Source organism: Zootoca vivipara, chromosome 10 (assembly GCF_963506605.1).
Source record: "Zootoca vivipara chromosome 10, rZooViv1.1, whole genome shotgun sequence".
Lineage (NCBI taxonomy): Eukaryota > Metazoa > Chordata > Lepidosauria > Squamata > Lacertidae > Zootoca > Zootoca vivipara.
This window is the reverse complement of record NC_083285.1, coordinates 6,493,766-6,516,626: the sequence shown is the minus strand read 5'-3', so window position 1 is coordinate 6,516,626 and position 22,861 is coordinate 6,493,766. Positions and strand designations below refer to the sequence as shown.

At 39.2% G+C, this 22,861-nt stretch overlaps 1 protein-coding gene across 2 annotated transcripts in view; it reads left to right on the top strand.

Moving 5' to 3' along the window:
- Window positions 1–22,861, top strand: part of ORC5 (origin recognition complex subunit 5) — a 65,769-nt gene that overhangs the window by 37,503 nt on the left and 5,405 nt on the right. The gene's annotated exons all lie outside the window — the stretch shown is intronic.

The window sequence follows — 22,861 nt, the reverse complement described above, 5'->3', positions numbered from 1 at the left end:
TTTGACTCATTTCCCCATGGGAACAGTCTGTGGTGTCAGCTACAAAGGCTGGAAAGGAACCTTATTTGTTGTGTTTCTCTGTTGAAGAAATAAGTCAATTTAATGGTTATAGTCTTCTACCATGCATTGTCATGGATATAATTATCCTTATTTTTCTCTGGTTCCGTACATTACATCCCAAACTGATTCCTTGGAGTATTTTCCTTGGTATGAAATGAATGGAGACCACCACATAAGAGCATGGATAAACTTCTGTAGTTTCCATAATTCCAGTGATTCTTGAGCAGAAAAAAATTCCATCAGATTGTGCACAATAGTATTGTTTTGGTGGGGTGTCTTATGGCTTGTTGTCCCCAAAAATGGTCATTCTCCTTTCACGTTTCAGACAACTACTGGAAGAATAGGCTATTTAGGTGTTATATAAATTTTGTCTATAAATGTACATGCCTATATAGTTGGTCAGTCTTAAGTCATTCTGTTGAGCCATTAGAATGGACAAGGATTCTGAATTGGCTAAGGGCTGAACAGGTCATCTTCTTTCTTTAAAACAAGGGTTTCTGCAAGTCTTGCCTTGATAGCTGATAATAAAATCCACCTCTTAGGCCAGATGGAATAAGTTGGCACCAACTCATTCAGCTGAAGTGTACAATGCACTTCAGGGGAAAAAATGGGGATGGAAAGAAGTTTAAAAGGCCATAATTTCCTTGTTATTTCTTTAAAACTTTCACTTGTGACAAATGTGGCAAGAACATTCAAGTTAGACGTGTAGAAAGCGCAGCATGGTAGCTTTGGTTAGCACTTCAGTTTGAAATGTGGCACTTTCAGAGAACCTGCTGTTGCACTGAAGAAAAGGAGAAGGCTGTACTTTTTATAGCAAATTACTAATAGAATTTCAAGGCTTGCCATTGGTGTGAACAAAAAGAAGAAAAGAGAAAAACACCATATTTCCCATTAGAATGTTTTATTTTTAAAAAAACAAGGTGATAGGATGCAGTCACTAATAAGTCGTAGTCATTTTAATTGATTTTAAACCGTTTTTCTCATCTGAAAATGGAAGCTTTTTTCCTAGTTTATGTTTGCAGATAATCAGACTTTATTAAATGCACTCTGCTACATATTATGATGCATATTTTAATTCAATTCACTGATGTTATCACTTTGCATCTATTTACCAACATTCTCACAATTAATCTCAGTATTTTTTGTTCCTTTTTAGTAGATATTAATGGGCATTTGGAAATTTTACACAGACCAAAGATTATCTGACTACTTTGGAAACTGCAGAATGTACCATTTTATATTAACAAGGGAGTGTAGGTTTCCTGTGTGGTATGTCTTAATATTGTATTTTTATTTTGTTTTTGGTGAATATGATCTACTTGGTTACCAGCAAATGAAGATTTCGTTGACATTTTGTTTCATGGAGCCTGAGAAAGAGCAATGGTGGAAAATCACCATTATTTAGTTCTCACGGTTTCTCAGCAAAATACCATACAAATAGATGCTGGTCCCTAAGAATTAGAATCGTAGGATGTTCATCCCTCCTCTTATATATACTGTATATTCCTGCATATAAGACTACTTTTTAACCCAGGAAAATATTATCAAAAGTCGGGGATTGTCTTATACGCCGAGTCGTATTTCTTATATGGCGAGTATATCCCAAACTCTATATTTTAACTGGGAAAGTTGGGGGTCGTCTTATACGCCCAGTCGTCTTATACGCCGGAATATACGATTTCCAATTGCAAGCCAGCAATTAAATTCTGGTAACATTTCTGCTTCAAACCTTAAAAAAGTTCCAGTGAAAGTATTTGCTAATGGTGTTTGACTGCATTTCTGAACCGCCTTTCTCTGTGTAATAGCTCATTCATGTACTTCAGTATAACTAGTGTTGGAGTCTGCAGAAAGTGATTTTTCTATCCCAGGAGTGGGGGCATTTTTTTCCAAGGTCATGCTTGGAAGCCTGCTGTTCAGAGGAGAAACCCCACTTTACTTTATTATTATTATTATTATTATTATTATTATTATTATTATTATTATTATTATTATATTTTTATTCCGTTTTCTTTTTCAATTATTACAAATATCACATATCCATAACATTCATATTACCTTCCCTCTTCCCACCCCTCCTGGGCTTCCCTCAACTTCCACTTCTGATTTATTTCCCCCCCCCCAAAAAAAACCCAGTTTACTGATTAGCTTTGCTCAGTTTGTTTTTATGTAAGTGGCATAACTCAGTACAGGCAACACACACCATGGTCAAGGAAGGTTATCTGTTGCTTTGTGTGATGTCTGAAATGATAAATTGTAGTTAACAGCTATTGCTGTACTTCCAGAGGCTGCTGCATCATGGAGACTATAATGAAATTATGAAGGGGAATACTCAGAGGATGGGAAACAAAAGCAGACAAACTGGGTTTTGTGCTGTACTTTTGGAAGCTCAAACAGTGGTTTGCATTCTAAACTAAGATTAGTACGAACAATGAATTGGTTGGGCAGCTCCTGTTCTTTTCTGTTGTGCCTGTGTTTTTATATCAAACAAATCCAGCTGAAGCTTGTTACTTACTGCCTTTTTTTAATCTTGCTGTTAAATACAAGCTCCTATTGTTTGGAGCTAAATAATCGGCTCATCCTTATGTAGACCAGAACAAAGACTGTAATAGCACATCTGGTTTATCTCTTAGTAGAGCAAAGATTAATTAAGTGGTAATGGTGCAACTTTTCTTAATAACTCTTCTAAATAAAGCAAGCTTGAAAATGAGAAAAAATAAATCTGTCACTTAGATGCCTCTTGTAGTTTTGTTGACAGGTTTGGAGGGGTTGTTAAAATTCTCTTTCAGTTGAGGGTGGGAATATTTTTGTTCATGGGTTTTCTGGAATTCAGAAAGCATTTTTTATTTCAAAGTTATTGAAATTAAATGAAATCCTGTTCCTTGAAATGATAGAACAAGTTGACACAGTTCCTAGCAGAAGCTTGTCTTCAGGACTTGTAAATGAAGAAACCCATTTTGGCAAAGAAAGAATAGATTTGTCCCAAGCTTTTTAAAAGTGTAACATTTTTGAGGCACACTCCAATGTTACGAGACCAGATACCGGCAACCTGGTCACCATGTTGTTCAGTTTTTATCTTTCTCATGCCCCCAAATTGGATCTGCAGTGTGGGGGTAATAATACTGCTCTAGCCTTGTGGGTTGTTGAAAAGATTACTGAGATAATGTGAAGGGCTTTAGGCACTTGAAATTACTGTATAAATGCTATGGTGTTGTTTTATAGTACAATCCCAGTAAAAATATTAGATTTTCCTCAATTTCCCATGAACTGCATCAGAACAGTTATTACCTTGCTTCCTTGACTTGGAGAGCTCCTGGCTGTTGTTAGCAGGTTATTTACGGGAGGGAGGTGGTACAACCTCCACACAGCCCTTGGGTTATGATAGTGATGGGAGTGATGCTGTATCCTTTCCACTGAAGTGGCTCACTGTCCATTACTGTCCCTGTTCGGTGTTCCCTTCCTGTGGCCTGACTTCGTGCAACAAAGCACCACCATGCTTCTTAGCCCTGGCCTTGCCTGCTTCCATTAAGCATGATCTTGCATGCCCTCTCTGGGCACCCAACTCTGCTACCGACTCCCCTCTCTTCACACCTGTTTCACCTGTTTGAACTGTATTCCGGAACTGATAAGTCACCCTGGAACTAAATAAAGAAGAGCTAAATATGCAACCTTGAGAGTTGATTCATAGCAGCATTTTGGGCGCAATTAACAGCTTATGTGTTTTCAAGGCAGTGCTTGATTGATCAGATGGACAGAATGCAAATGTGGCTTCCCACTTAAAGAGTATTTTCCTATAGCACCTAATGGGGCCGCATTAAGTATTTGAAGGAAGATAATCTCAGTTACCCTGCTGCTACCCACAGACGGAACATTAATAACAGATTAATAGTAATAATTCTGTGTTTAAATCTTCAGATTATCGTGTTCATCCCATATACCAGCATTTGGTCTTTTATGCAATTCTAAACATTAATAATACATACTGTATGATTACATATAAACAAATGTTTTAAGAGATGATGCTGTTATCCAAATGAAAATATAAAATTATTTGGGTTAAGAAACAGAAGGTGTAAATATTACCTCTTTTGCTCATAAATAGTATATCACAAGCCACAGGACAAACCATTGATTATAGTAGGTTTGCCAGGAAATAGCTGAAACACGAGCCTAGCTTCAGACAACATGCTAAACCAAACCATGGCTTACCTCAGCTCAGCAGACGAACAGCTATTTCAGAGCAGAGTGGCCTCCATTTCCTCTCTAGAAGCCTGACTTATTGAGCTTGATGTGATGCCCTTGGAAGGATACAGCATTGAATCTCAGCATTGGGCAAATTCAGCTACTGTGGATTACTCACATGTGTTCTTTAAGCAATATAGAGGTATTTTCAGATATATCTCAAGACTGTTTAGGTGTTACTCTATGCACTTTGAAAAGCCACTGCCATTTCGCTTTTCAGCAAACCTGCTGGTTTCATGCTATTGCCTACATGAGAGTCTTCTCTCTTTTTTCATTTTTAAGACTTGTGTGCACTGTATTGGTAAAACTATAGCATATGTCAGCAATAAATGCGTATTTATTTTGGGGGGAGAGTATGTGTGAGGGATCTGGTACTGAAGGAGCCTGCAAGTATAGAGTGGCGGGTTTATGCTTGAGAATGATATGCACATATCCACATATTCCAATATTAAGGTCCGTAGCGGTTATTCTGGAACTGAAGCCAAAGCAGCTATTGCTTTAGAGGCCTGTATATCATGTTCAGCTAAAGATATTCGAAGCAGAAAAAAATTGGGATGAGTAACTTGAGAAGATTTAATAAGTAGCACAGCAACAGCACGGTACAAGGCCTGAGCCTTTGTAAGACAGGTAGGCTTGACCTTTGAAATGGAAATTGCAAAGCCAGTGGCTTTGCTAAATAAGGAAATTAATGGGTTTAGAGTAATTGGAAACTACATGATTATCTGTATTATGACCACTTAAATCTCATTTGGATAATTAGACCCACATATATTATAACTTTGTGGTTAATGGGAATAAAAAGGCTTTTAATATATGGCAAAAGTAGACATTCTCACACCCTAGAGAAGCCTAATTTTGGTTATATCTTTTTCTTTGTAACTCTTAGGAAATAATATGTAACCTCTATAACTGATGCTTTTAAAAGGTTATACTATTTCAATTTATTATCTGATTGAACATTTTTTCTCTTTAAATTGTTTTTACTCTGAGCATTCCTTATAAGTTATGTATCTGCTGTTCAATTTTGATTATACCTTTTTATCTTAGTAGAACTATTTTAAGTGTCATCTAAGACTGTGTATCTTGACCTGAGATATGTGACTGAGAGGCAATCCAGGGGGAAATATAAATTAGACTCAGACACAGTGATTTCTGGGCTTAGGAACAATTTATTTCACATGCAAATATTTCTCTAGGGTACATGGTTTTGCTCATTTCTTGGTTTAGTAACTCTGTCCTTCATTACTTGCTTGAGTCATTACTTAAACTCTTTCCTTGTTGAATTTCACACTAAAAGAATAGAAATAATCAAAGCTGTCCTTATAATGGTCTTTGAATTATTGTGGAGGACCTTGAGCTTCTTGTTTGTTGGGCATTGTAAGTTCAGTGCTGCGATCATGGGAATGCATAACTGAGTTTGAGACTGGGGGATAATTTTGTTCTGTTTTTAGAAGTACCAGTATGTACCACTCATGTAAAATATAGAGGCAGTGTGCAACACAAAATATTCTAAAAAAACAGAAAAACCACAAGATAATCGCAGAAATCTCTAGCTTGCTTCCTCCCAGGATCCTTGGGATTATTCTTGGGATATAGCAAATAGATCTAAGGCAGAAGGCTGATGATACTGATCTGTGACCATGAAAGTGAAGAAGATACAGATTCTCAGTATTTATACCAGGCCAATCCAAACCAGATGCTTCAAATTACCTGACAGTTTCAGGGACGATTTTTAATGTTTGCTTTGGTGCCTGGAGGAGATTTGAGAACTGAGTGCCCACAGTCTCATTTCCTTACCAGACTAGGTCTCAATCTCAGTCTTTGAGGTTCTTGGCGTCAAAACCAAATACCTGCTAGGAATAATTGTTCCCTAAGTTAAAACCTCATATTCTACCCAAATGCACCAAGGTTCTGTTGCCTTTCTTTAACATTCTTAAAATTTAGTATTCTATTTGGCCTCTATCCCCGTCACCCTGCCCAAATGTGTATATATGCAATCTTTCGGGGATTGGTTGTATGGAGACTGGGAAGCCATAAAAATGAAAGACTCAAGCCATTGTTTGTACATTCACCCATTGCAAAGTGGCACTATCAGAGTACAGGACACTTTCCTACTAAGCAGAGCTGATGGTACCTTGCATTCTACAATTTGGCAGTGGAAATGGTTATAACAAAGAGAGGGGAGGTTTATGAGAGGCATGGATAATGCTGGGGGGGGGATTACATTTTTTGAAGCGCTTTACATGTTCACTTGTTGTCCATTGACAAACAGGAGTGTCCCGATAGAAAATATGCACATTGCATCCCACAGAAGCCTCTTCACTGAAGTCCTTTTTATAGCTTGTATTATGTCGCTTGCTTGCTGCTTTCCGCCACCTGCCAGCTTAGCACCTGCTCCCTTCTGATGTCATGCATCTGAACAATGTGTCCTTCCCAGCTGAGTGTCGATTATGACGGCCTCTGTGTTTACACGGTTAGCGCTCTTCGACTACTTTGTTGGTGATCTTGTCCTGCCACCTAATACGAAATAAATAAGGCAGGTGTCTTTAATGAAAACTCTACAGCTGTCTAATAGGTCTCTGAGCGCTTATGCTTCCAGTTGATAGACTGGGTTTAAAACAAAAACGAAGAAGGAAGGTGGCCTTCATCTTCCCTGCAAAGCTTAATGACCTTTCTTTGTTAGTTCAACTAAAAAGCACTTTTGCGGTTTACGTGAGGATGCTTGTCCCCACAAACATTTTGAGGTTATAAATCCAAAGGGGTGGGGAAAATTGAGGAACTTCGCATTTGGAACAAGTAAATGATTCTGATTCAAAGGAGAACATAGCTTTGAATATTGTGAATGTGTCTGGAGGGAGAAGAGGGGAAGGTGTTGTAAATATAAATTTTCTGTCACTTGTTTCTGTGATCTCACATAGAATAAATTGGCAAAATGAGCCTCTCAGTTCAGTAGCACAGCCTAATTTATGTAAATTCTCTTCAGAATAGGCATTAACCTTGATCCTTACTTCCTCCGTTCTGCTTTAAATCTTGCCTTTGATACAGTAATTGTAATAAAAACAGAATATTCCATGATGAATTGCCTTTTCCCTTGCTCACTCTCTCTTTCCAATATATTGAGGAACGTGCTATTGATATCCCTCCACCACAGCATTTGGCAATCATTAAGCAGGGGTATTTGTTTTACAAAATTTGTGTGACTTTAAAATAGACCGAATTCTGTGTCTGAGAATATTTAGTTTTTAAACTGCAAAAATCGGCCAGAACACAATAAAAATGTATTAAAATGCCATAAAATACTCATTCCCAGCCAAGTTGTACCATAGAATCAGTCAGATAAATTCCATAATGACCTATTATACTCTCTTATTTACATGGATATTTGGTGTTGCTAATGCATAAGAGGTAGTGCAGGGTAATCTTGTTAACCATGCCCCATGATAAATCAGAAATATATTGAGAGAGAGAGAGAGAGACCGAGAGACATTTACACAGAAATTTCAGGATTATGTTTGGAGAAAAGGTGTGTTGTGATTGTGAAATTTGTTTTTGTTTTACCCCCTTACATATGGAGAGACGCTAAGCAAGGTGAGATTCCTACAGTGTTTTAGAAAGGGCTGCTTGTTACTGGGCAGAACAGTGTCCTTCCACAATAGCAAAAGTAAATATCTTTGATAGTCATAAATATTCAAAACTTGATTGCTTGAACATGCTGCAAAGATCAAGTAACTGGAAGACATAATCAAGTAGAAGTACTGAATAAATGGCCCAGGAAATGTCCCTGTCACAGGGGTCAGTGTCTTCTGTGATGTCATGACTAGAGCCTGAGTCAGAAACTAAACTCTAAATGCAATGTTTATGCAACTCAAGAATCGGTTTTTTAACTGCAGACCCTTTCTCTTTTGTGGTTTTGCACTGATTTCATGGAATTGTGATTTTATATATTGTAAGCATCTTTGACTAGAGGTTTGGAATATAAATGCCCTAAATAAACAAAGAAACAAATACTTGACTATATCTGTTTACATAAAAGACAGGCTTTAACTTGTGTGATAAAGGGTCTGTATTTCAGTTTGAGATCATAAGTGTAGGTTCAGCCTTTTCTTGAATTTCTATTTGTTGTAACATAATTATAAATAAAAAGAGGCATATGTTAAACAGCTCTCAATTCAAATTTTAAACATCTGATTTATTAAAATGATCTTTAAACACTGCTGAAATTGCTGTACTTGCACAGAAGTGCTCACTTTCAAGACTTACCGGTATATGAGGAAGAACTGATGTCTGTCAACCTTGATGGTTATTGTTGGGAACCTGAGAGATGTGTTCCTTGAGTTCTACCCCCACTGACTTTAATTTGCTAGTGTGAAGAAGGAAATTCAACAGTGAGAGGGAAATGTACAGAAAGTGTGTGCTGTGCTGAAAGTTACCATTTATAGAAATATCTTAAAAGCAAAAATAGTAAGGTTTTAACTCTATTGTTGTTGGTGGCATTGTAAACAGGATGGGATTCAATGTATGTGTACAGCTAACCGTTTGTTTGCTTGTTTGCTTGATTGTTTGTTTTACAATAACCTCTGCTTTTTGTGGGGCTTGCTTTGATAGTCTTGGAAGCTTCATCTTTATGTGTTTTGTAATATAGTATATGTTCCAGGGATCATAGCTCAGCAGCATGCATAAGTTCTCCAACTCAATCACTGGCATCTCCAGTTAAAAGGATCAGATAGCAGTTGATGGGAGAAATCTCTGCCTGAAACTCTGGAGAATTGCTGCCGGTCAAAGCAGACAGTCCTGGGTTACATGGACAAATAGTTTGACCTGATATAAGGCAGCTTTCTATATCCTCCATATATTCAGTACCACATTTCTAGTGAATGATAAGATCAACTTGTCCGACAATTAGAGGGTACCTAAAATCTCTTCCTCAAGACAAATGACAGATATTGAGACAGGTGCTCCTTCATAGACCTCAAGTGACAATGCTGCTTCTAGAGGTATGCTGCCAACCTGCATATCTTCATTCTTAATGGGAACTAACTACCCACAGTCTGAATATCTTAAATAGAACAACATAACTCATCATTCTCCAAACATATTTATAAATGCATTCATTTAACACCATAGGTGTTCTTTTCCTGTTTCTTCAGAAAAAATGAGATATACAAAGAATTACTATATAAATATAGCAGTTTTTTGCTTGCTTTTTTAAAATAGTATAATTGTTAATATAATAAAAAGGGGGAAATACTAGAAGTTTCAGACAAAACTCATTCCTTTTTGGAGTGCCTCTTTAAAACTCAGAAGTGTCCAAATTAAACAAATTCTTCTTTTTCTGCATGTCTTGTGTACAAACAAAGCATTTACAGGTGTCTGAAGAATGACTGCCAGGGAATGTGTCCCATATAGCATTCAAGATTTAAATGTGAATTGGTTGCTGCTCTGCAACACAGTCTTTTCAGATGTGCCCACATGTTGACTATTTTATAGTCAGCAAGTATATAAGTAGATATAAGCACAGCTGGATTCCAGGCTTATAATAAACTGCTAAACTGAAGTTTCCGTGAATATTCATATGTATTTCTACTTTATTGTTCCATACTTTATATTCTTTGCATGAATTTTGCCTTAGTTACATGGTGGGGAAAATAACCACATTAGTACATCCGGAAGTGCGAATTAAAATAGCATCAAGCAACCTTGCGATTGAGCAAGCAGGAGGGAGAAAGCTTTGCAATAAGTGTTTCAGGACTATATTCCTGAAAGACATACTTTATTAAGGCCACGCTGCATTTTTTTACTATTTCTGTTCTGCTAGCCATTATGAACCATTTCACAGGTTCTACAGAAGCGCTCAGGAAAGAGAACATGAACAAAGTACTTATCTCATTTAATCCCCCCCCCCGACTTGTGCATGTGGGGATTTGAGTCATAACTGGAATGTCAGTGCAGTGGAGAGAGTAGACGACTGCACCTTCGGGGGTGAAGTGTTGGAGAGTTACAGCGCCTGTTGTGGTTGAGAGAGCAATATGGGAGAGACATGTTTTGTTACAGCTGGGACAGATGATGGTGTCCCGTTGTGCTGATGCAAGTATACCATGGAGTTTCTTCTTTCTGCACTCCTCCCAGCAGTCATTCCTCCTCTGATAACTGACTCGTGTCAGTGAAAAGCTGCATAGAAATTGAATGAATGAATGAATGACTGCCCCCCAAACATGATGGTCATCTGCAAGGGATTTCCGCACGGTGGGGTTAATGTCACTCTTCCAGACATCTTTGTAAGGCATGGTTGGTCTGGAAATATGGGGTAAAGTCACAAACTCAATTTGTATGGTGCTTTGCAGAAGTTACCGGTAGTGGGCATGGCATATGAAGATCAAGTCAATTGGGAAATACAGGAAACTGATACCTATGGTAGAATTTTAGGAGAGATTTATTGATTTATTGACATTTAAGATGGAGAAATGCAAAGGTGTAATGTATGCTAGACTTGATGAGCATTCGTAAAGTATTCTTTTTTAAGGGGAATGTGTTCTAAACAGACGGAATCCCAACAAGCCAAGTAGCACCTGAAGAATAGCAACTGTTGAAATGAAGTGCTGGTTGAGTTTTGTGCCTCTTTATGTGATAGTAAAGGTAAAGGACCCCTGACAATTAAGTCCAGTCGTGGACGACTCTGGGGTTGCGGCGCTCGTCTCGCTTTACTGGCCGAGGGAGCTGGCGTTTGTTCGCAGACAGCTTCCAGGTCATGTGGCCAGCATGACTAAGCTGCTTCTGGCAAACCAGAGCAGCACACGGAAACACCGTTTACCTTCCCGCTGTAGCGGTCCCTATTTATCTACTTGCCTTTGACATGCTTTTGAACTGCTAGGTTGGCAGGAGCAGGGACCAAACAATGGGAGCTCACCCCACCGCTGGGATTCGAACCGCCGACCTTCTGATTGGCAAGCCCTAGGCTCTATGGTTTAGACCACAGCTCCACCCGCATCCCTTTATGTGGTAGTAATAACCTGCTTTTGCCAAAAATAAAATGGAATGGTGGACAGCTGATAGCAAGTGGATTGCTTTTCAACAGGGTTTCATTTGAGAGGCTATTCTCAAATGTCTTCCAATTATGTGCTGTGTGTATGTACTTAAGGAGATGAGGTTAAACTGCTATTAATATTTCATGGCTAATTAGTACAAGCGGGACCAAGAGCTTTACATCATGGAAGGTGATTATTACTTTAGAAGTGGTTGCTATTAATGTGAACCCCCTGCAGAATACATGTGCACCTTAAGAAAGGTCTGATTCCTATACCCCTTGTTTGTGCTGATTATAACAAGGTTGGCTCACCAAGTCAGTTTTTCCAGTTATAAGGAAAAACACCACATGCATATATCATTTCCCTAGGATTTAGGATGGCACAAACTTCATTAAAATAGAGGCTCAGGCTTGTGGACATTTGACCTTGACAGAACTTGCATCTTCCAGCATTCTCTTGGTTGTTCCGACTCCTGTCATAATCTGAACTTCATTTTGGTGAATCTACTTCTTTACACGATGTCTTTCTGCTGCTCTCTGATAAAAATAATTATTTAATGAGAATTGTGGCCAAGTATATCTCTTTGCACCCAGGAGACTCCCTTGAAAAGGGATTTCATGCCCAGATTGGCAAGTGAAACACAAAATCGTAGTCCCAATCAAAATCGTAGTCCCAATCAAGTTCCAGGCCTTAAAGCATTTCTTTGCTCATGTCTTGTGTGTTTTAGGGCCCAACAATTTTGTGGTGGTTGCCAGCATATTTAAAACACACTACAAGTTTGGTTGGAGTGCTTTTCTTCCTATACACGGGAATAAAATGAAGTGGTAAAAAGTTTATTTTTGAATAGTCATACATACACATAATCCAATGTACACATAATCCAATGTATACATAATCCAATGTATATGTACACATAATAAGTGTACACATAATCCAATATGTACACATAATCAGTGTATGCTGATCCATAGGAAAACATTAGGGATGCTGTGTGATCAAAAGCATTTTCCCTATTTTAAATTTGTTTTGGAAATATTGAGAGAGGAAATAGCACATGGTAGTTCTTTCTATTTTGAAGTGTCGCATTTTAAACAAAGCTCCCACACATTGTGTGTGTGTGTGTGTGTGTCTTCCTATGATACATCATTTTAAAAAATCTATATTTCAGAACACATCTTGTTGGTGTGTGGGTGGTATTGGGTAATTAGGCCTTATTACCGTAATATCTTGCTTCCCTGTGCCAGATTGGATCAATACCCTTTCAACATTTAATTATCTTACATTTAAAATAGACAGCAATTAACACATGCTTCTCACACCATTTAAAAAAATGAAAGCTGTATACGTTAAGCATATTTTTGCACAAATGTAATTTTGTTTAGAAGTGTGCTGATGAAGACCTAATATTGAGAAGCATATCCAGTTTTCTATAGTCTTCTAATGAAGATGCATCATTGCATTCAGTTGGAGGCTAGGTGAAAATTCTAAAATAAACCATGGTCTGAAATTGAACTTAAAGGCACTCTGCTCCACTTAAGATTAAAACTCTAAAGTTTAAAAATACATAGCTGTTCATGATGGCATGTTACATCTAATATTTGAATCAAAGAGGGATATGTAGCTTTTCAAAGAGGGATATGTAGCTTTTCTCGTCCTTCCCTATTGGAAGCTAAACATGCCAGAATGTGTCACCCTAGTGTGCAGAAGCCATTTCAAATCCAACAGTGGTTGCTTTTTCCAGCCTCCATATATAGTGGAATCCCAATACTATTTTGATATACATACTGTCTCATTAAAGTCAATTTGTTATCATGCTGTGATGCATTCTCATTCACAACTGCATAGTGACAGGTATGTATGCTTGCATGTGTAAGCTGCCTGTTTTTTGGTGAATGGCAGATGGATTGGGGAGCCTATATAGGCCCTCAAATGTTGGGTATCTATCATCTCATGGTCAAGGATGATGGGAGGTTTAGTCTAAGCAATATATGCAGGGCCACGGTTTCCCACACCTGCATTAAGGTATCAAGACATCAAGTTCTGTAGCTTTAAAGACGTTGGCACAGAATAAATGTATAAGTCCTAGTAACTGGATTCTAGAAACAGTTAAACGCTGCAACATTACTAAGGCTAAGAGATGTGGATCAGTAATCTGGATGTGAGACCACTGGGAACCCTATATAAGAGCAGAATGTGAATAAAATAAATATTTAAACAACAAATCTAAAAGAAATATATAAGCCTCATATGAATCAGTGAGAATATATAAGCAGGTGCAGAATATGAATCCGGATGAGTTAATGTTAACTATCTAAAAATGTTACGAATATTGGGCTTTCCTTTCAATTTTCTGTGTCTGAAGATATAATGTGGAAAGGAAAGGCTTCATTAATAAGTGAAAAAGGAGATGATATTTATGATTTTAAAAATGACAAAGTTTAGTACTGCTTCCATAATGGTGATACTTTAGAGAGAGAAAATGAAAAATAGTAGTAGGGGATACTGGAAGACAATTGATAACTTCACAAATTAGTAATTAATAAAAATCACACAAGTGGAGGTTTGATTAAACTTTAACAGATTGAGTCAATCTGACATCTTTGACCCTGAACTGGTAAATGAAATATCCTTTGTACATTGTGGGTGAAGTATGACCTCTGTTGGTCTCACAAAAAGCAACCATTTTCATTTGAAGCCTATTTTATACTGAGAACTTAGCATGCTTTTAGTCCAGATCTTAAGCCCACCTCTTGGATAGTAATGGGATGAATATTGTTTACTACACTTTTTAATGAATAATACAATTACTGGAAAGTGTCGTCCGTCTCTCTCCCCCCCCCCCCCCCCGGTTTTGTATGCCTATGTGAGAATAACAAATTACCTGAAACAATCTTCATGGATTCCCAAGTTCTGTCTGACTTGCCCTTTGACAGTGTGTTGTCAGAGCATGAAGTCAGAGGACTTAGAGTAGGGCATATTACTGTTGGATTTTCAGAGCATCTTATATCGCAGTTATGGCCAAATTATTTCTAGAGTCATAGTTGACAGATTGATGGCACGTACACAACATTTTTATTTTATTTATTTTCAAGTAGCTAAACCTGAGTTTCAAGGTCTGGGTAGAGGTACTTTCTTGTACTCTGGGGATGGTGCTGTCTTCTTTCTTTCCCCTCCTCTTGCCTCCTCGCATACACCTCTAAACAGAGAGGAATCTACATTGCATTGAGATGTTTTCTTCCTTTGCAGTTATTTGTTCCACTGCTGCCACATGGCTTAGATGCCATCAACTGGAAATGGGGAGGGGAGTTTACCCCTTTCCAGTACCCACACACCCTCTGTGACACATCTTACACTTGACAGAATATTTTGCAGTCCTTGTTAAAGTTGTGTGCATTATCAGATTTATCAGTGCAATTCTGCATATGTCTACTCAGCAGGAAGCATTATTTTCAACAGAGCTTACCAGTATTCTCATATAGGATATAGGTACAGTGGTGCCTCGCTTTACGAATGCCTCACACAACGAAAAATTCGCTAGACGAAAGAGTTTTGCGTTGCGAGAGGCATTTGTAAGACGACAAAATTTTCTATGACCGCCGCTTCGTCTTATGAAGCGCGGCCATAGAAAGCGGCAAAGGAAGATCAGCTGTCAGCGCGGGAAGCTGACAGCTAATCTTCCTTTGCCAGGGGGCACGGAGCCGAAACGCGGCGGTGCGGCAGCTGCCCCTGCCTGTCTTCCCCTTGGCTCGGGGAAGACAGGCGGGGGCAAGCAACGCCCGCTGCGATTCTGCTCTGGAGCCACCACCCCGCCCCACTGGGGAAGACAGATGCACCAGCGGCATGAGACGGCGCTTCAGAGAAGGTCTCTGAAGCGCCGTCTCATGTCGGGGGAGGTAGGCGGGAGGCGGCGGTGGGAGAAGCTCTTCCCCCGCCACCGCCTCTCGCCGGCACGGAGCGCAACCAAAGTTGCGCTCTGTGTCGGGGGAGGCAGGCGGGAGGCGGCAGGAGAAGCTCTTCCCCCGCCACTGCCTCTCGACGCGCACAGCCGGCAAGGAGCACAACTTTGGAGGTCTCCGAAGCTGCGCTCCATGTCGGGGGAGGCAGGCAAGGCGGTGGCTGGGAGAAGAGAGCTTCTCCCCCCCCCCCCGCCGCCTTGCACACAGCCGGCATCGGACGGGGCTTCAGAGACCTTCTCCGAAGCCCCGTTGCATGCCACTGCCAGTCCCCCAGAGCCTATAGGAACGCATTGATTAAGTTTCAATGCATTCCTTTGGGAAACTGGGACTCGCTAGACGAAAAATTCGTTACACGAATTGACCCGTGGAACGAATTAATTTCGTCTAGCGAGGCACCACTGTATAGCAGGCACGTCCAACTCCCATGATACTGCGATCTACTCACAGTATTAAAAGATCTGGCCATTTTCAGTGCCAGGAGTTGTTGAGCTTTTTTAAAGGGAGACTTGACCTAATACCTAAAGAAAATAAAAGACTTCCTTCCAGTAGCACCTTAGAGACCAACAAAGTTTGTTATTGATATGGGCTTTCATGTGCATGCACACTTCTTCAGACCAGTGCATGCACACGAAAGCTCATACCAAAATATAAACTTAGTTGGTCTTTAAGGTGCTACTGAAGGAATTTTTTTATTTTGCTTCGACTCAGACCAACACGGCTACCTACCTGTAACTTGACCTAAGATGTTAAGCTTTTCTTAGGGGAGGGTTGACCAAAGTTGTTGAGCTTTTTTTGGGGGGGGGGGGGGGACAAAGTTGGAACACCAAAGCAAACACTAACTTGCTACTGCAATTGACCACCCCCACCCCCGCGATCAACTGGTAGATCACGATTGACCTGTTGGACATGCCTGAGGTATAGGATTGGAGCCTTGTATTTAAGTATTCAGGGGTTTGATTTGCTAATACCTCAAGATTCGAAGGAATCTTTAAGTGTTGCTTTACTGACAGATCTTAGCCTGTTATATAAGGTATTTTCTTACCTTTTCCATATTTTTTAATCTGTAGGGTGCCTCACCAGTGATTGTGAGAAAAAAACTATATTTTAAAAACATCTTTTTGTTTTTAGAGAAACAGTCAGTACCACCCCCGCCCCGGCATAGGTTAGCTTTGCTGCTCACTGCATAAGTGGATTTTTATGCCAACATAATTTGTGCAAGCATCATTGAATGTAATTCCAAGAGGCTAGTTCTGCACATTCTGTCTGAAATGTGTTTTCAAAATGACATCTGGTTTTCAAAGTGCTTTTTGCTACGTATTAGTGGTTTTAACATCTGTATGAACTTAAGTACCAGCAGCAGTGGGTTTTGAACAAATGCAGCCAAAAGACTAATTTTGCACTGCTTTTTAAAGAGCAAGAGAAGCTGAACATAGATGACACTGCAAACAATTTAGAGTTTTAAGATAGTGTAGAATGACTGAAAACACTGAAGACGTGATGTTCACAGTAGAGTATGTTTCAGTATGTCTTGGGGGCTCAGAATCATGTTGTAATTAAGTCTAAAAAGATGTTTTTAACCTTTGGAATTAGACAAGTGTATGACGGTCAGAGATACACCTAAGAAATTTTAAAACTTCAGGTTGAATCAACTAATATTTCATGCTGGTACCGTATTGTTCCCAATGGTATTCAGTCTTTGTCTTCCCCTGTGGCATATGCTTTCATTGACTTCCTTTCATCAAACGGAGTTACGTGCTCTTTAGGCAATTGAAATACAGTACATCTGATTTACTTCTGCTTTCTGCCCGTTTCATGTCTGTTCTGGGGTTTGTGGGCTGCTCCATAAGAGATCTTGTGACAGTGGTTTGCCTTAAATTATTGTTCTTCAACTGGTGGGTCTCAGCCTGATCCAAAGTGTTGTGGCCTGATCCAAGGTGGGTTGCAACAGGAGCCCTACCACTGTGCAAATATATGGTAAATGATTAAGAAATGAGTCCCCAAATGTATGTTTCGGTTAAAAGTGAGTTCTAGGTCTGAAAACGTCGGAGATACCTGCCTTAAATGACCACACAACTTTTCTGTTGTTTGTATTTTATCATAGAATATCAGTGCTTGCTCGGTGCTTGTAACTGTACCTTATTTATAGGTCTCCCAAGGCCATTCTTCACTTAAGTTATGTATAGCTCTCCTGTCTCTCTGTCTCTCTGTCTGTCTGCCAGCCAGCTCCCTCTTCTCTTTTATCTTTTTGAGTAAAGCAATAATCTGTGATGTATTTATTTGTTTTCCCAGGATTCAAATGTGGCAGATAAAGGAATGATATATTAAAGAACTAAAACTATGTGTGAACATAATGTAAAATCTAGAACATAGGAGTTTTGTGATATCAACCCTGGTTCATGTCCATACTTTTGTTGTATCAGTATTTAACCATGGCTGTATGCAGATTTCATGCCAAGCCATGGTTTAGAGCTGCTTGTCTCGATTTATTTTTCCATCTGTTCAGCATCCAGCTTCATAACCCCACTCCTGTCTCTTGAGAATGAGCAAGTCTTATCTCTATAGTACCATCTTTCGTAACAGACCAACAGCAGTAACCGTGAAATAAAATAAAAAAATTCTTTCCAGTAGCACCTTAGAGACCAACTAAGTTTGTCATTGGTATGAGCTTTTGTGTGCATGCACACTTCTTCAGATATCAGTAACTGTGATTTGTGCATTGAGATATACCGGTAACAGCAAACTACAGCTAGCACAAACAATTGTTTGATTTCCTTCTCTGGAAGCCCCTTGCAAAGTTTATGTGGTTACTTAGGTCTGGTTTTTGCCCATGCTCAGTCTTCCTGCTGCTCCTTCTGTCCTCCCTTCATATACTGTAACAAGCCAACAAATCTTCCATTAATCATAGTTTCTAGTTAGGTCGAAACTAGGAAACCATGGTTACTAGATGTGAACAAGCCAGGAGCTTAAACCACATTCTCTGTATTTTAATCAATGCACACCCAAATTTGTTTATCTGTATTTGTTTGTTAGATACGAAACCAGGCCTTTTCAGCTGTTCACTCTTTCATGCTCGCCAAGTAATGTTGGATTTTCATGTTGGCAATGAACACGAAACACCTCTGCCTATAATTTTTCTTCCACAGTGGTTATTTGACTGGGTTACATTTCCAATTGAAAACTCAACAGCCATTTACTGTGCAAGCCAGTGCCTCTTCTTTCGTTAGTAGTCCCAACACTATTTTCTTTCACTCCTTAAGGCATGTTCCTCTTACTTGTATTTCATGAATGAGAAATATCTGTGTAATATTATATATATTAAGTATATATTATTCTAGTTACTTGCTGCTTAAAGATTCTTTATTATATATATATTACCTCAAAGGTTATACCCTTTTAAAGCTATTTTCAAGTCTGTCCTTGTAGATAGATGTGTATTATGGTATATAGTGACAGTGAAATACTGTGAGTATAGTATATGACACAAAGGAAAAACAGCTCTGTAACAATTGAGACTTTGGGAGTTTATTTCCCCTACCAAGGGGCACAGTTAGTTTGACATTGCATTTATCATTTTCCTAATGTAGTACAATTTTTTTCTCTGAGCCAAGTCATTTCCTCTTATATTTTGAGATAGATTTCCCCCCTGAGATTAGTACCCCAATCTTCAGATGGGATTCCGATCTGCCCAACTTTGGGCACAAGGAGCAGAGCTGAAGGAACATGGCTGCTGATAATACTCCATACTAATTTTATGCAGTAGTTTAGCCACGGAGGGCATGTTCAATTGCTCATTCCCAGGATTATATCTATAGTGAGTTTGGGTTTGAACCTCAGCCTCACGTTTCCCCTTTTTCTTACCCTTCTCCCTTACTGTGGGTAGATTGTCACAGGTGAAGCTTGAGATTTTGTGTTTACTTAATGCATCCTGAGTAGAATTCTTTGGGTGAGCTTGGACTATGATAAATCTTCAGCATGGTAAACAAATATGGCATTAATTGAAATGTGTTACTTTTTTTCTACCTTTCAAAGAAGTTCCATCCATTACAGCAAATGATAAAGAAACCTACCAGTTTTGCTCAGAAGGGGAGAGACTGATTTGCTTCATTAACATGGTGGGCGGGTGGTGTGTGTGTGTGTGTGAGAGAGAGAGAGACAGAGAGACAGAGAGAACAAAAATGAACAGGGCATGAGATACTTTTTCATGTGTGAATTACCTTGAGTTGTTATTACTCCAGAATTGTATGAATCAAACCAGGTGACTAGGGCTACAGTTTACCCAGATAAGTAACCTTGTCTGTAAGCAATGGCCAAAGTCTTTGTATCTACTCTACCATGTTATGCTTAAAACTTTAATCAGAAATTTCATATCCAGGCTTGACACCATATCAGATTTATAGCCACAAGATTTAGGGAGCAATTTTACAATACCGACCTTCTGTTCCATTTTACTGCATTTGGAGAAAAGAAGAGGAAATTTGTCACAGTTCCCTCCCCCCCCTGTTGTTAACAGAGTGGCTGGCACATTTGTAATGCAACAGCAAGGTCATTTTTGAATCTGCATTCTCCATAATATTTAGATGGGTCCAACTCCAAGTCATCTAAGCTGGTGTGTTTGCTGGGAGCTTTTATGAGCCTCATGCCATTCCTGCTGTGGAATATGACCTATTTTCATCGGTAGTCGCAGAGTGTAAGAGGCCAGCTGCAAGCATACCCTGCAAAAATGATTAGCCAATAATGGTGCACTGGGGTGTAAAAGAGCAGTTGTAATAACAGATTACTCCATTATGCTTCATGTTGACTGAATAAGGGCCTGAGTGAATGAAGAGTAATTTTCCTCTTTAACTTTAGGGGTTCAAAATACCTTTTTATAGAAAAAGTAACCCTATGAAATTTAGGAGGCATACAAGAAAATTTCTGTAATAAATGTAATTTCTGAAAAGCAGTCTGGGCCCATTTCTGTCTGTTTTCCTTTTCTAAAGTGCTAGGTATACATCATTAGTTGTGTTCTGTGGTAAATTGTTTTGTAAACTTGTAGAGATTTGTTGCTGTAAATAAGCAAAATAATTTAAAATGTGAATATCCAGACTTGTAAGATAATATATAGCAAAAACCAGCAGAATACAACACATTCCCACATTAGTAAAGGCATCTTAACAGTTTAACTGGTGAACAGTATAATGCACACATACAATCAATTTGTGGAAACATCAATAAAAGGTTGAGGTGACCTTATACCACCTGTAATACCAAGCCCTATAGAACAAGCCTAGAGGAAATTAGATATATTTATATCCTGTTGACATTAGTGTTACTCAAATTAGCTGTTGCTAACTTTTCCCATTTACTCTTAAATGCAGCTAACTTTTCTTGGACTGGATAAGTCACAATTTTATTTTAGGTTGCTGCTTCTCATACTAATCTGATCTTTGTGGTGGCCTTCCCCTCCCCATCTTAAAATGTTCATCTTGGTCAGTTGTCAGACTTCGTTGAGCATGCTCCACTATATGTAAATAATATATTAATGAATAATCTATAGCACGTTAATTAAATTTGTCTTTGTAACAATGTAATCTGCACACATTGAGAGAAAACTATATTTCAGAAATCGCAGTTAATATGATATTTGTGCAAGGCGAACTGGAGTCCAAGAACCATCAATGGGTTATTTTGAAGGAATTTTCTCTGATATTTGTGGATGTGAATCTAAAAGGGGGAGTAAGCCATAGTTTTCCCCATAGCACATTATCCAATTCACTTCCAATATCCATCTCCTCAACAGATTTCAGAGGAACGGGGTGGGAACTGAAGGTCTACCAGCAAAGAGTGCATAAAAGAGACAAGTCCTCTGCACATTACGGATCTAACCAAACTGTCAAATGAACTCAGATTCCTGGTGCCCAGCTCCTTCACCTCAGACATACTTTTAAAGAGTGTAGCTGCAAAACATTTAACCACTTTAGGAACATCTTATGAAGTAGGCATCAGGCGCTGTTCTGATTTAGCTTCCCTTTATTCCTCCAAACCATTAAAAAAAAAAGTTTTATAAAGTTCTGTTCCAACCCACCCTGTGTCAGGGACTGGCTGGATGACAAGGAGTGATGGGAAGTACCAGTTGGGGAAAGCCCAGAGGAGGAAGGCTCGGAGCCAGGGGTGGGTGATGGGACACTGTGGAAAGGTCAGGGGAAAAGATTGGGAGGAGGTGCCGGATGCTGAAGGGGCAGCAGGGTTTAGTGAGCAGGAAGAGCCTGCGACAGGAAGCAGTTCAGACTCTGAGGATGAAGCAGAGGATGGGGGTCAAAAGACTGCTGAAGAATCCAGGGAATCTCCCTCTCTTGCTGTAACAAGCTCCCTCCCTCCCTGGTTTCCAAGAAGGTGCAGGTTAATGAGGAGAGCAGAACAGAGGTCAGAGGTGGACAGACACAGTTTGAGAAACATCCAGGTGAAGAGGAGTCTTAGAAAGGTTGGAAGACCTTCAGTCCTGGCAACTGCTCCATAGGGGCAAGACCTACTGGGAAGTGTTGCTCAGTTGTATGCCGTTACCTTGAATAAAGAATTTCACTGACAATGGTGCTCTGCTTCTTCATGCTGACCTGCGTCTCATTCCAGCCCTGACACCCTGGGACCTTAGGGAGAAGGCAAGCAATAAATTGTAATAATAATGCACTTTACATTATTTAGACTGTGTCACAAAATATACAGTACTATACTTGTATCAAATCTAGATTGATCTTTGAGGCCAGCCTATACAACTTGTGACCTACAAGCACAGCAGTCACATTGTGTGACCAGCCTGGGGTCAAGAAACCACCTCTGTTGGCTGTCTGTTGGCTGCTGCCTTGGTCATAACTCGGTGAATCACGTGCTTACATGTAGAAGACGGAAGGGTCAGTCCCTGGCATCTCCACTTACCCTGTATGGCTGTATAACTTAAAATTTCTGTGTTTTTTTGGTGCATTTGTGGATTCATGTGTGGCTTAATTTATCTCCTTAAACCTCTTCTTTGATCCTGAATAATTTTCCATTAGCTGAATGAATGACTGGTTTAAAATGAGAATTTTCAAACATAATTTTAGGAATACATAATGGGAGTTCTTCTCAAGCTAAGCGAAAGGGACCCTGGCAGTATCTTTGAATACTTGGCATTATTGAAATTTCTCATTTTGGCAGTTTAGATTACAGTTTGAGGAAACACAAAAATGGTAAGAAGATACTGCCAAAAGAAGGAAGATAATATAAAGAAATTGGCAATCTTTTATTGAACGTGGAAAAGCAAATTTCTCACTTAACTGTAAAAAATAAAACAAGTTGTACTTTAACATGTCTAAATGTGCTTCATTTCTGTTTTCTACAAATGAAATACACTCGAAACAAAATAAGAGACAGGAGACATAGGGTGCTTGCGCCTGAAAACAAAACTTATACCTGCTATACTGTAGCTGTCAGTTCTTAAACAGAATTTTCTGATACCTTACTAAATTATAACACTTACCAAGTCATTTCTCCATGTCAGCTAATAGGACAAATAGTTTTGATTGGACATGATGTCTCTGTCTTGGCGTGACTTTGCCTACATCAGGCTTCCTC